Source organism: Alligator mississippiensis, chromosome 16, assembly GCF_030867095.1.
Source record: "Alligator mississippiensis isolate rAllMis1 chromosome 16, rAllMis1, whole genome shotgun sequence".
Lineage (NCBI taxonomy): Eukaryota > Metazoa > Chordata > Crocodylia > Alligatoridae > Alligator > Alligator mississippiensis.
In genome coordinates this window covers 16,437,954-16,451,397 of record NC_081839.1, presented here as the reverse complement: position 1 = coordinate 16,451,397, position 13,444 = coordinate 16,437,954, and the positions used below count along the sequence as shown (strand labels likewise).

Genomic DNA, 13,444 nt, shown 5'->3' with positions numbered 1-13,444 from the left:
TGGCTACGATGAATGAATTTTTTCCTTTTTTCCAGCCTTTCCTAGGACCTTGTAGGAGCTATTTGTACTGATGGTGCTCCTGCTATGTTGGGGAAATATTCAGAGTTCACCGCTCTCGTCAAAAAGGTGAATCCAAATGTGATCTCTAGTCATTGCATTCTCCTCCCTCTTACTTGAAAGATGTGTTGGATGTTGTCATCCAGGCCGTCAACTTGATCAGAGCAAGGGCATTGAAACACTGCATGTTCAAAGCGCTGTGCGAAGGAAGAGATTGGGTCTGAACACACTGTACTTCTGCTTCACACAGAAGTACGCTGGTTATCCAGACAAAACGTTCTGACAAGAGTTTTTGAACTTTGAGATTTAATTGAAATGTTTCTGCATGAAAATGGATCAATTCTGCTTCAGTGTTTCATCGGTCCAAACTTTGTGGGTTGTTTGGCATACCTCCCAGATGTGTTCAGAATTCTAAACTCATTGAACATTTCAGTCGAAACTCGTTGAACATTTCAGTCCAAGGTGGAGAAGTGACTATCTTGGAGGACAAAAAAGTCAAATCCTTTCAAGAGAAGTTGGCTCTCTGGGGAAGAAGAGGGATTCCAGTAACTTTGCCAGTTTCCCTCTGTTTGATGAAATCACTTTAGATCCAGTGCATCCAGGGGAACCAAGAGTTCATGAGAGTATTGTTAGGCAGACAAGGTTCTTTGGGTGAATCTGACCTTTTGTTAGACCAACTTAAATAGTTGGGAAAAAAATTTTAAGTAAGCTTTTGGGTTCAAAAACCCCTTGTCGGGCTGAGGAAGTTTCAGCAATTGGCATGTGCTCTTCCTGGATGGAATGAAGACCAACACGAGTACAACCTACACCCTGCGAGTATTATTACGCATCTTGAAAATCTGAAAGTCACCACAGAAGGAATTATTGCAAGTATTCAGGTAGTTGACATTTGGGTAAGGAGCCTCTTTACTGCTTCTCTCGAACAAATTAGTGGTGCCGACCTGGCAAAAGATGAGCTACTTGATTTGTGCAATAATCAGAAACTCCGTGTCAATTTTGAATCAATGAAATTGGAACTATTCTGGCACAGACTTGGGGAGGCATATCCCACTCGGACCAAGCGAGCTTACCAAGTTCTAGCTCTGTTTGTTGCAACCCATCTCTGCGAGTCGCGATTTTCAGTGCTTTTTGCAAAAACCAAAGCGAGGAACAAACTGAAAGCTGATCATGACGTGCATGTGGCTGTCTCGAAAATGTCGCCTAGAATTCAAATGTTGGTTGATAGTAAGCAGCGGCACTGTTTGCACTAATAAGTTTGGGCATGTTTTGCCATTTGACACCAAGTGATGGTTTTTTGCACAACTTTTTATGTGCATGGAATAAATAAAGCTTGTTTAAAATGAAGTCTTTGTATGAGTATCTTGCTGTTTTTATAATACACGAGTACACGTAGTTTGACATAAAAATTAATTTCCCATTGAAAGGGGGTACATGAAGTCTCACTCTGAGACCAAGAGGTACGTCAACTGAAAAAGGTTCAGAACCGCCGTTCTGGACCCTTGTATCAGATCATGGCAAAACCTGCTGCCTTCTCTGGAGTCATCACTAAAACCTTTTTTTTTTACTTCGATACCCACATTATTGACTGCTGTCTAGGTCTTCGTGGCCCAATATGTACTGCAGCCTCCTAATTTCTGGCATTAAAGCTTTGTTGCTTGGGTAACCCTGACCATATTCTCTCTCCCTACAGGCTTCGCACTGCTTCACCGTTACACCTGATACGAGCTTGCAGTCATTACCGCTAAGGCATTTATCATCTAGGTTCTCTGATCGTACTAGTCCCTGGCACTACCAAGAATGCCACTCTCCATTGCCCGTTCCCCCCCCACAAAGTCATTTTTCTCCTGGCTGCTCTTTATTCGTCAACAGCTAGGTGTGGGGAAAACAGGACATTCTGGCCCATCTTGTTTAGATAAAACTTCCAATTCACATTTTAAAAAGAAATGCTTAAAAATAGTAAATAAATAAATAAATAAAATTCAACCTCCTCAGAGCGTAAGGTACTGTGATTTGCTCTGTGGTATGGCTTCAAGTTCCTCATTAATAGCAATGCCTTGTGTTAGAGATCGCACGCTGAAGCCATGGCTCCTTCCCTTAAAAGCAGCTTTCCGCCGAGCAACGCACAAGCAAAACAGTCCCTGTACGGCTGGGGTACACTGGCACGCGCAGTTTGGAGCGAGCGGTTAAGAGTCAAGGGGGTCTCTTTCAAATCACGGAAGTGGAGAGCAAATCTTGACTATGACAAATTCAGTGTAATGGCAATGTTTATTTTCCCCACTTGCTGCTCCAGGGCTGGCACCGTCGAGCGCCTCGCTGGACCTTTCGGTTTCGACACGAGAGAAGCGGCAGACCCGGCTGTCGGCCGCGTCGCTTCGCAGCCTCCTCACGGACACGCGCGCCGCTGCGCTGTGCTTGTCTTTTCAAACCGTCGCTGGTTACCTTCCCGCCTCGGTGATGAACTCTAGTCTAGAGAGCGAGGCCAGCGGCCCTCCCTCTTCCTAGCTCACGGGCAGCCCCCTCAGAAACACTCGTTTCACTCGAATTTTTGACAAGGAAAAATTGTTTTTCCTGCTGCTAAGAAAGCCCCGACAGCTCAGACCGGTCTGAACTCGCTGAGCTCCTACGCGACCGCCCAGCTCACGCCTCGCGCGTGCAGCGCTGACACGGCCACTGTCGTCCGGCACCCCGCCACCGGGCCGCAGCATCTACCGGGAGTAAAGAGTTTAATCCACGAATTAACTGTAGCTGTGACTAAGGAAAGCGCCCTCCGCACAGCCGCGCTGCCGCAGCAGGGCTGGGGGACCCTCGGGTGCTGGGGACACACTTCCTGCTCCGCGCCTGCAGGCCGGACCCCGCCCAGTCCCGGCGCCCGCGGAACCAGCGGAGCACGAGCCCGCAACCGAGTCCCCCGACCGCGTGCCGGAAAAGGGCGGCCTACGGTCATATTTAAAAGCTCTCAGCCCGGAGGGACGTCCGCCACACCCAATTAGCTGCTGCGGCGCCCAGCGCCTATCCACCAATAAACGCGGGTATGAAAGAGGCAGCGCCCGCCCTTTCCCCGGCCCTGGCCCCGGCCCCGCCGGCCCGGGGGGGCGTGGCCTGGGCGAGGGTGCGCCTGCGCCGTGTGAGGGACCCGTAGTGCGGGAGCGGCCGCGGAGGAGCGCGGGGTTCTGAGTTGTGGGGCGGGGCGGGGCGGGGCGCAGCGCAGCTCCGGGCTCGGGCAGGGGCTCGGGATGCGCCCGGGGAGGCAGCGCGGAGCCGCCCGCCCGCCTACACGGCGCTGCACGTGCCCCGAGCCGGCATGCGGGAGCCCCGGGGCCGCCTGCTCCTTCCCTCCCGACCCCAGCCCCAAAACATCCGGGGAGCCCCCTCCTCGGCGCCTCCGGGTGCTTAGTGTTACCTTTTGCACGTGGCTGTTCACTAATTATTGTAAGTTTACATAGTGCTAATTAACGTTCATGTTGCTTACTAGTCTAATTATTTCTCATTCTAACGGTGCATGATTATCATGACGTTAATAAGATGATTTTTAACATTATTATCATGACATTAATGAAATTATTTGTAAAATCTGTTGGGCTCGCAAAACGCGCTCTGCATATTCAGCTTCTTTTAAAACAGTTGAACGGGAGCTAGAAACCCGACTGGGCTGGGCATCAGCTAATCATTATTATTGCAGTACTGCTATATCGTAATTATTCTTTATATATTATTGTAATTATTGTGACTGCCTGTATAGTGTTCCTGTTTTTGAAAGCCGGTGTGTTTTCTGCACTCGATGGAGGTGAACAACTTTTCTTTTCCCCTCCCCTTTTCTTCAGTTAACTCTGAGACTGGGTCACCCGCTGCAATTCGCCCTCCGTGCATTTCTTGGTTGTGTCGGGGGTGAGTTTTTGGGGGAGGTAAAAATCCTTTTAAAAATAACTACATAAATAAATAGGTCTATGGCTGCTTTTTGGGGGGCTGGGGAGAAGCCCAAAGTTGCCTGCGGGCCCCGGCTCCTCCATCCCACCTACCAGGCTGAAGTTGATTGCTTCTTCCCAGTTCCTTTTTCAAAACTAATCTACACCCAATCGAAGCTTGTTGTTAATGAATTACACATCTTAAATAGAATTTCATTACATATTTGCTAATGAATATGTAAAATAATATTCTGTATCAAATATAAAGGTCAGATTAGGATGGGATTATGGGGCAAAATACTTCTTGGGCCACCCCAAACTGGCTGTTGGCGCCACAGGGGACTGTCCCAGAGCACCTTGACCACAGCGTTGCCCGGCCCAAAGTGCGGTTTGGCCGTGCTGGCTGCCAGCTGACACCCCCCCGCCCCTGTACTAAATATATGGGCGTGAGTTAGGAACTAGTTTTGGGGCTGCGATTTTAGCCAGAAATCCTTCTTGGGCCACCCCATGACAGACCTGTGCGCCATCGGGGACTCTGCTGGACGTCTCTCACCAGTCTTGCCCAACCCAAAACACGGCTTGCCCGTGATAGACTGCGAACTGACAGCGTGCCAGTTTCTGTGCTGAGTATATGGACCGAAATAAGGACCCGGATTTAGGGCTGGGATCATGGCTAGAAATCCTTCTTGGGCCAGCCCACGCCATGCCTCTGTGGCACATGGGACTCTCCTGGTTATCTGCGCAGAGTCCTGCCCATCCCAGGAAATGGTTTGGCTGTGCCTGGCTGCCAGCTGATAGTCTGCCCAGACACCACTAACTACAGGGGCCTGAATAAAGAAGTGGGATTTGGGCTGGGATTAGAGATGGAAATGCTTGTTGGGCCACCCCGCGTTATCACTCTGTGGTACCAGCAGACTCCCCTGACCACAGCTTGCCTGGCCCAACTCGTGGTTTGGCCCTGCCAGGATGCCGGCTGACAGCTCCCCCAGCCACAGTACTAAGTACGTGGGTTTGAGTAAGGAAGTGGAGCTTGGGCTGGGATTATGGTTGGAAATCTGTTCTGGGCCACCTCAGCACACCCCTGTTGCACCAGGGGACTCTCCTGCTCTTCCCTGACCAGAGTCATAGTATCATAGTACTTAGGGTCGGAAGGGACCTAAACAGCTGATCAGGTCTGACTCCTTCCCTCAGGCAGGAATGGGTGCAGGATCATATCACCCCAGCCTCCTCTTGAAGATGCCCAAGGTAGGAGAGTACCACCTCCCTTGGGAGCCCATTCCAGAGCCTGGCAGCCCTAAGTGTAGGGTAATGTTTCCTGGTGTCCAGCCTGAACCTTTTCTCTAACAATTGGAGGGTGTTATTCCTAGTAACCCTGGGGGGAACAGAGCCTCCCTCAATTCTCTCTGGTCCCCCATAGTGAGTTTGTAAATTGCTATCAGTTCCCCTCTCAGCCTTCTCCTGTGGAGGCTGAATAGGTTCAGGCCTTCTAGCCTCTCTTTGTAGGGCCTGCCCTGCTGCCCCATGACAAGTGGAGATGCTGGGGATTGAACCCAGGACCTCATACATGCAAAGCATGCGCTCTACCACTGAGCTACATCCCCTTTCAGAAGCTTAACCACTCCCTTGCTGTCCTGTCTGACTGAAGACATGGTTTGGCTGTGCCAGACCATGAACTGGCAGCCCCTGCAAATAGTGTCCTAAATTTATGGGTTTGAATAAGGAACTGGGTTTTGGGCTAGGTTGTCAACAGGAAATCCTCTTTGGGCCACCCCACACCATGCCTCTGTGGCACTGGATACAATCCCACACCCCCCAACCAGAGTCTTGCCTGGCCCAGAGTGCAGTTTTTGTGTGCCAAGCTGCCAACTGACAGCCCCCCATGCCCACTGTACTAAGTACATGGACCCAAATAAAGACCTGGTTTTGGACTGGGGTTATGGCTGGAAATACTGTTTGGGCCGGTTCCCCCATCCCCACTGTACTAAGTAGACAGGCTCAAGGAAGGAATTTCTTGTGTGCTGGGATTAGAGATGGAAATCCTTCTTGGGCCACCCCACACCATGTCTCTATGGCACCGGAGGACTCTCCCGGACACCACTGACCAGTCTGGCCCGGACCAGAGCGTGGTTTCTTCATGCCAGGCTGCCAACTAACAGCCCCCCATTCCCATGGTACTAAGTATACATGCTTGACTAAAGACCTGGCATTTGGGCTGAGATTGCAGACTGAATTGATGACCAATGTCTTGCCTGGCCCAGATGGTGTGGGGTGGCCCAAAATGGATTTCCAGCCATAATCCCAGCTGTTACCAGATTTGCCTGTCACTTTGGGGTGTGCTCATTTATTAGGGGTACATTTCTAGGGTCTTTGCAATTCTATCAATGTGCTCCTTGTGTTACCTGTGTTTCTGTACGGAGCTGTATCTCTGCCTTCTGCAAGTCCTCACCCCCAGTGGAGCTATCTTGCAGGACTCCATTTCAGTGGGGCTGGGTTCCTCCAGCCACTAAATCAGTCAAGTGCGCACGCACACACACACACACGCGCGCGCGCACACACACGCGCGTGCGCACACACACACACTAACATGACATGCCTGACCTGGCCAGGTTTATCAGGCTGACACCTTCACATGCCAGGAATCAGTTCATTAAGGTAACACTACACTGCAGTCAGACACCAGCACACAGTGAACAGAATCCCTCTGAATGCGGCTGGGTGTCCAGCTGACACCCTCATGGGCCAGCTTTCAGTTCATTAGGGCACGCCTGAGCCAAAGTGGGTCCATCAGCCTATACAAGCTGATCCTCTTACGTGTCTCAAACTCAGCACGTCCCAATCTTTTGCCCTAACTGTCCTAGTAGTGGTAGCCTCTTGATGAGCGGACCCCACAGTATTTCTGGGCTTCACAGGGATCTTTGGCTTAGGTAAAAGAAGCGTTGCTGCAGAGCAAGTGAGGAAGGGAAGTAGAGAAGGAAAAATGCATCCAGTTACCACCAGTTTCACTATAAAAGTTATTTATTGTGAAGCATATGAGTTTTATAATGGTACTAGTAGTAATAGACATGCAAGGGGAAACAAAGAAAACAATTACAATATTCCCCTGGTTTAATTGAGTATTTGGGGAAACTTAGCTGAAGCTTAACTAATCCAATTTAGGTTCAGAAAGCTATGCCTAGAGACAAAAAGAAAGAGAGAAAGAGGGAGAAAGAGAGAGCGAGAGCTGGGGTGTCACTGTTCCCAGGCACTCCGGTGATTTGATGACAAGCAAAGTTCCCAGCACGATCCTTGAAGGGAGAGGATCTGTTTCTGCCAGCTTCTTGGGAACAACAGCGGGTGGTGTCAGAGAGATTTTTCTCTCTTGAAGCACCCTGTTTGCTGCTTTACACCTTTCTTATCCCCTTAGTCCAGCCTCTTCAAAGCATTCTTTTAATTGTGTAAATGAAGAGGGTCCCAAGCCATAAGTGACAGGGAAAATCCTGTTATACAAACAGTTTCAGTTTAAATGAATGACCTTTCTCAGTGACCAGGGGTTATCTGGTTTGGAACATCTCAAGAAATGGATTAACAACCAGCAAAAACATCAAGTTTTAAGGAATAACCAGACACGTAGGAGCCATCTTGAAATTATGGGGTTTTATTTTCTTTTTTTCCAATTCCCTTCCTTTTACAACAAGGTGTCTATGAAACGGCATCTTGACATTTTCTCTTAACTTTTTAATCCTGAGCCATTTTGGTTGTGGCCAGCCTCAAGGCACTCATGCTTACAAAATCAAATGGAGATGCGCAGAACTGAGACAGGTTTTCCTGTAGATTGTCTGAAGAGGCTTCATCTTTTGTTAAGTGCACTGACGGCGTCTGTCTTGGGGCAGTGGATTGTTCTTGGTGCTGTGTATTGAGCTGGTCCCTGAGTGAATCATGATTAATCGGTAACTGGTAGCAGCCAGGCCTGCGGTGATCCCAGGTCCCATGCCTCAAAACAGACACAGTTGCACAAGCACCCATGTCACGAGTTTTGCCTGTCAGCAGCCAGAGGTGCAGGCCCCCGAGCCCAGAAGCCCTGCATCAATCCCTCGACAGCTGGCAGGCTTCGTGGCCTCAGCAGGGGCCACCATCACTGCAGTTTTCAGCCCACTGCACCTTAACACACACGGTCATCTATGTCACGAGTTTTGCCTGTCAGCAGCTCGAGGTGCAGTTCCCCCCAAAACCCTGCACCAATCGTCTTGAAGCTTGGCAGGCTTCATGGCCTCGGCAAGGCTACCAGCCCTGCAGCTTTCACCCCGCTGTGGTGTAACACATACACGTGACATGAGTTTTGCTTTCAAGAATGTGGGGTGCAGTTCCCCCGAGCCCCTGCACCGATCTTCTTGAAACGTGGCAGGCTTCATGCTCTCAACAGGGGCTGCCACCCCTGCAAGTTTCACCCAAATCAGACAAAAAACACAGCTGTAGATATTTCATTCATTCCCCATTATACCCTATGGCCGGGTCTCCGAGGTGGCTCCAAAGCTTCCTACTCACACAGGCCAACTAGTGACTACAATGGACTGCAGAACCCAGATCTACTCTAAGCAGAATTACCTCTATCGTCACATCCACACAGCTGCCCCATTCAGGCCATGGAAAACTGTCTGTGCACCAGGCATGGCAGGATCGGCGCTGGGACAGTTGGCTGTGCCGACCTCAGAGAATGGGAGAGCTTTGCATCTCCCTGGGTGATTATAGGATCGTATTTCTGAAGACACATGTACTTTTGGGGCATCCAGAAGCAAAGACACACATTTTAATGGGATGGAAAGTGGGTCAAACCTGTTTCAAAGGAAGTGTAGAGAGAGTGTCTGATCTTTTGGGAAGGGATGTTGACTGTCAGCACGAAGACTTCTTAAATGAGCTCTGTACGATGGGAAACAGCAACGGAGAAGAGGTGGTGGGAGGTAGCCAGCAAAATCAGTGGCATTTAGGAGGCAGCAGTGCAGTACTTGGACGTACCAAGTAGTTATTTCATCTCGGTGAGCAATTTTAATTCATTTTTAGCAAAATCTTAAAAACTTGAAGACCTGGACTTCTTCAGCTGTGACATCACAAACCTGAAGGATTACCGGGAAAGGATTTTTGAGCTGCTTCAGGAGATCACCTACCTAGATTGATTTGATCAGGAAGGTAATGAGGCCCCCAACTCAAAAGATGAAGATGATGAGGGTGACTTCTCTAAACATGCAGTCATTAGTTATGCCATTCAGTCAGTATCTAAATAGAAAATTCAGACTAAAGTGACTGTGGAACTGCTGGAGCACAAATCAGCTACATGTGTCAGGTGAAGGCCAGTATCACGTACTGCTCCTATTGGGTAATGCGGGGGGGGCGGGCAATGCACTTGCGAAGAGAGTAGTCATGGATGCTGTGCACAGCTAAAGGAGAGCTGCACTTAGGAAAACGTGAGTACACATCTTTACACTGAGCTATAACTATATAATAGCAGTTATTTTATTGCTGGTACCAAAAGCTTTTTTTTTTTTTTCATACCCATCATCTCATACTCGATGCTGTGGCACATTCAGTTCTGTGTTTTCTCTTCCTATAGAAAGAGGAAAAAGAGGGATGTTACTTCTAGTCCTGTCTTTTTTTAAAGATTTCTGGAGAAGGTTTTGTAGCTGAATTGAGTCAGATTTCAGAAGCTCATTTAAGATGAATTTACAAACAAGCCTCTGAGGTTTAAGCAAAGCTGTAAGGAATTAATTTACCTGCCTTTCAGAAGGGGATGAGGAGGATGAAGCAGATGAAGATGAAGCTGGTCCACCAGGAGAGTACAAACAAGGTGAAGATGATGGAGGTTCAGATTTGGGGGAGAGTGAAGAGGAGGAAGAAGCTGGCCTTTCATACCTGATGATGGACAAGATCCAGGTAGGACTTACCCTATTCTACTGTAAGGCTCAGGATTTTCTTGACACTGTCTAGCTATAAACGTGTAATAATTTAAACTTGTATAAGCAGAATCATGTAAATCCACTATCATATATGTGCAATAGAGTACTTTAGAGAGACACCTTTTACTATCAAAGAAGTGCGTTACAGTAGGGGAACCGCCGCTCTTTGGTATTCTCCGTTATCTTGCTCAACATGAAATGCTGCAAGATTTATTACTTCACTGCCTTGTAGAATTAGTGTCATTCTGCACCAGATCACCACGTCAGATTTAGAGGAGAACATGGCCGAAACAAATCCACCTGCCCTACCAGGATGCTCACAAGTGTCTGGGGCGCTTCAGCCTTGAGAGCCATGCCCTCACCGTCCAGATCTGCAGGTTGTCAGGTGTGGGGCTGGGGCTTCCAGGCAGGGGGGAGAGGGTGAGTATGGAGGAGCTAGGGCCTGAGGGTGCAGGGGGCTGATCAGGATGTGAGGGCTGAGGCAAAGGGGAGACAGGCTGGGAATCGAGGAGTGAGGGCTGGCCACAGGAAGAAGTCAGGGAGAGGCTGGAGCTGTGGCCCTGGGAATGCCATGGGTTCGGCCATGTAGGGGAGAGCTGGGGCAGGGAGCGGAGACTTCCCCTGGGTGGGAGCACAGGACCTTGAGCTGCTCTTAGTGGAGGGAGGTGGGTGGGAAGTTGGATCCTGGCATTTTGGGGAAGGAGAAGGGGTTGGACGCTCCTTTCACCCCACTTATCTCAGGGCCCTTTTCTTTCCTAGCCAGGGGGGCAGAAAACCCGTGTGATGTTTGCTGAGCTGACCTGCAGGGAGCCTGATGGACGCAGGGGATGGGAATGGGGCTCTGTTGGGTTCGCTGCTCTGGGAAGGAAGCGAGTTAGAGCAGAGCAGGCGTGAGGACCAGGACTTGCAGGTTGTGCCCTGCTCTGGCTCTTCGAAAGGAGTGCTGTCCAGCATGCCATAGTGAGGGGCATGGTTTGGGAGGACTCCTGGGTCCTGTTTCTAGCTGAGGGAAGGAGGGCAGGGGGTGGGAGGAAGGCTCTGTGGCTCAAGACTCCTGGCTTCTTTTTGGGATCTGTCACTTCCCCAGAATGAACCCACAAATCATCTGTGCTTTGAGTCAATTGATACCTTGGGTGATGCTGTCAGCACATACATGGAGGTGAGTGGAAGCAGCATGGTGGGAGGTGTCCACTGCCCTGGTCAGAGGAGGACGGGGTTGGGGGAATACTGGGCCCATGGCTCGGATTCAAGGGTGGATGGCGATACTGGGCTTGGGTGGCCTCATGGGTCCCATCTGTCAGGCACAGGAAGGTAGTAATAGGTGCATGGGTCAGATCCCGGCTGGCATGGATGGGGTTCCCGTCAAGGGGCTGCATTGAAGCAGAAGGGTTACTTGGCTGGGGGTGAGCCCGTGGGTCCCACGGGAGGGTTTGTATACTACAAGCAGTGCCCTCCTGCCAGGGTCCCCGTTGGGTCCCAGTCGTGCCCTTCCCTGCCCAGCCCTGTCCTGGCAGTGGCTGATGGGGAAAATGTGGGGTCTTTCCATTCTCCTTCAGCATGGAAATGGCCTCTGCTTTGCCTCCCACCCCGTTCATGCTTTGCCTCCTGTCTCCTCTTCACAGCGGTTATCAACGTGAGCCATGATGCGATACGCAGACCAGCTGCCAGCTCTGGGTGGTGGAGGAGCAGTCCATCAGCCAGGTCAATGGCGACTTCGACTGCAAGTGGGAGGTGCTGGAGGCCTCAGGCCAGGTCAGCATTAACCGGCCCCCGGGAGTGACCTTGCTGTGGGGAGGCTCCTCGAGGACCTGCCCATCCCCTCTCAGAGACCTGCCTGCACAGCTTCACGTGCACCCACACCCAAAGGACTCTGTAGAGGGGGCAGGGTCACAGGCATGGTTGTGGGTTGAACTTTGAAGATGTGGGGTGGGAGTCTAATGTAAGACATGTTTATTTTTAGAGCTGTTCTTCTACACCTGCTGCTTTCCCAGGAGAGAGAGACTTAATTGATATGAATGGGAGGGAGGGGGGTTGTACTGGAATGGTCTATTTTAGGCAGGAGTGAGGGCTGTCCTTGTCCCATTGCTGGGTTCCCTGCCCCCCAGTCTGGAGAATGGCTTGAGCCTTGTTTTGCTTCCACCCAAGAGGATTATATTAAAATATAATAAAGGAAAAGTGGCTCGTGATGGGTTTTATTCTGAAGGGGTAGGAGTGGGGCTTCACAGTACTGGCAGGAGGGACACCCCTGAGATTGCAGTGGACAGACAGACTGGGCTGAGGCATGGGGATGGAAAGAGCTTCCCTGTAAGACACATGGCTTGTCCCATCATAGACAATGATGGCTGAAAGGGACCTCAAGAGGTCACCTGGTCTAGTCCAACCCCCTGCTTAGAACAGGCCCACCCACAACTATATCACCCCAGCCAAAGCTTTCTCTACCGAGGCCTTAACCTCCAAGGATGTAGATCCCACAGCCTGTCTGGTTAACCTACTCTAGTGTTTTACTACTCTCCATGTGAGAGTTTTTCCTAATATGTAAGCTAAAGTTCCCTTGCTGCAACTTTCGCCCATTGCTCCTTGTTCGGCCATCAACCACCACTGAGAACAGTGCAGGTCCGTGCTCTTTGCACCCCCCTGCAGGGAGTTGAAGGCTGCTATTAAATCCCCCCTCAGACTTCTCTTCTGCAGACTAAATAAGCCCAGCTCCCTCAGCCTCTCTCCTCATAAGCACAGATCCAGGTTTTCTGTTCACCATGGACAAATGTGGTGAAACCCATCTTTTTCTCATTTTAAGGCAAAAAACCCAGATTGCCTCTTTAAGAAGAAAACATCCGGAAATGGCAGGTTCCCCATGCAGGCTGGCAGAGTTCCAGCCTGCAAGGGGCTAGAGGGAGCAGGAGGAGGGCGATCAGGCAGGGGAGGCCACATGCGTGCACACATGTGCGTGTGGCAGCCGGGCAGCCTGGAGAGCACCTCCTGCAGCTCCCCGCTAAGCCTTGCACTGCGGCCATCTGGGACAAGGATGGTGCCTGGGATCCACAGGTGCAAGGTGATAAATGGCGTCTAATGGCCAGGGAGGGATTAGCATCCCCCGGGCCCTGCAGAGCACACCCCTGCAGGGGGAAAGCATTTCCGATACAGGCTGGGCCTGGCACACACGTATTCATTAGAGCTGTCACGGCAGGGGGCTGATGGTCTCTGACTTCCCCCGGCAGGTCCCCAGGCAGCCCTTGTCCTGGTAACATCTGAATTCCTCTGTGCTTGCACTTCCTGACCTCTTGAATACTCTCACTCCTCCTGCCAAGCTCAGCTGGGAGCCGCTGGCCCCTGTGGGCAGGGAGCAGGGGCAGATTTGCGTGAAGGGGCTGATCTCGGCTCTGGGGGGTTCAGAGAGACTGCGCAGGTCCGAGCCAGAGACCTGTTTGCCTGGGGAAGGCGCGCTGGTCTGGATTCCCACCGTGGCCTGGGCACCGCTCCTCCTCATGCCTCCCAGCTGGAGAGTTTGATGTTGCTCGGTCTCCCTGCAGTGACTTGCTTTCTGGACCAGGATGCAATTGTGGG

General features: G+C 50.8%; 1 protein-coding gene, 1 long non-coding RNA gene and 1 other non-coding gene across 5 annotated transcripts in view; 1 reads left to right on the top strand and 2 right to left on the bottom strand.

Annotated features, from left to right (window-relative positions):
* The window catches only part of LOC132246613 (short transient receptor potential channel 2-like), a 578,215-nt gene that overhangs the window by 331,690 nt on the left and 233,081 nt on the right, over window positions 1-13,444 (bottom strand). The gene's annotated exons all lie outside the window — the stretch shown is intronic.
* On the top strand, window positions 3,286-12,058 carry LOC132246631 (uncharacterized). Of its 3 annotated transcripts, XR_009458015.1 has the most exons (4): window positions 3,286-3,486; window positions 9,712-11,042; window positions 11,506-11,635; window positions 11,844-12,058. It is a non-coding gene; the product is annotated as an uncharacterized LOC132246631 (long non-coding RNA). The 3 variants fall into 3 exon arrangements; XR_009458014.1 differs by having other exon boundaries at window positions 11,506-12,058; XR_009458016.1 differs by lacking the exon at window positions 3,286-3,486 and adding an exon at window positions 9,052-9,119 and having other exon boundaries at window positions 11,506-12,058.
* On the bottom strand, window positions 5,489-5,560 carry TRNAA-UGC (transfer RNA alanine (anticodon UGC)). Its single transcript has one exon. It is a non-coding gene; the product is annotated as a tRNA-Ala (tRNA).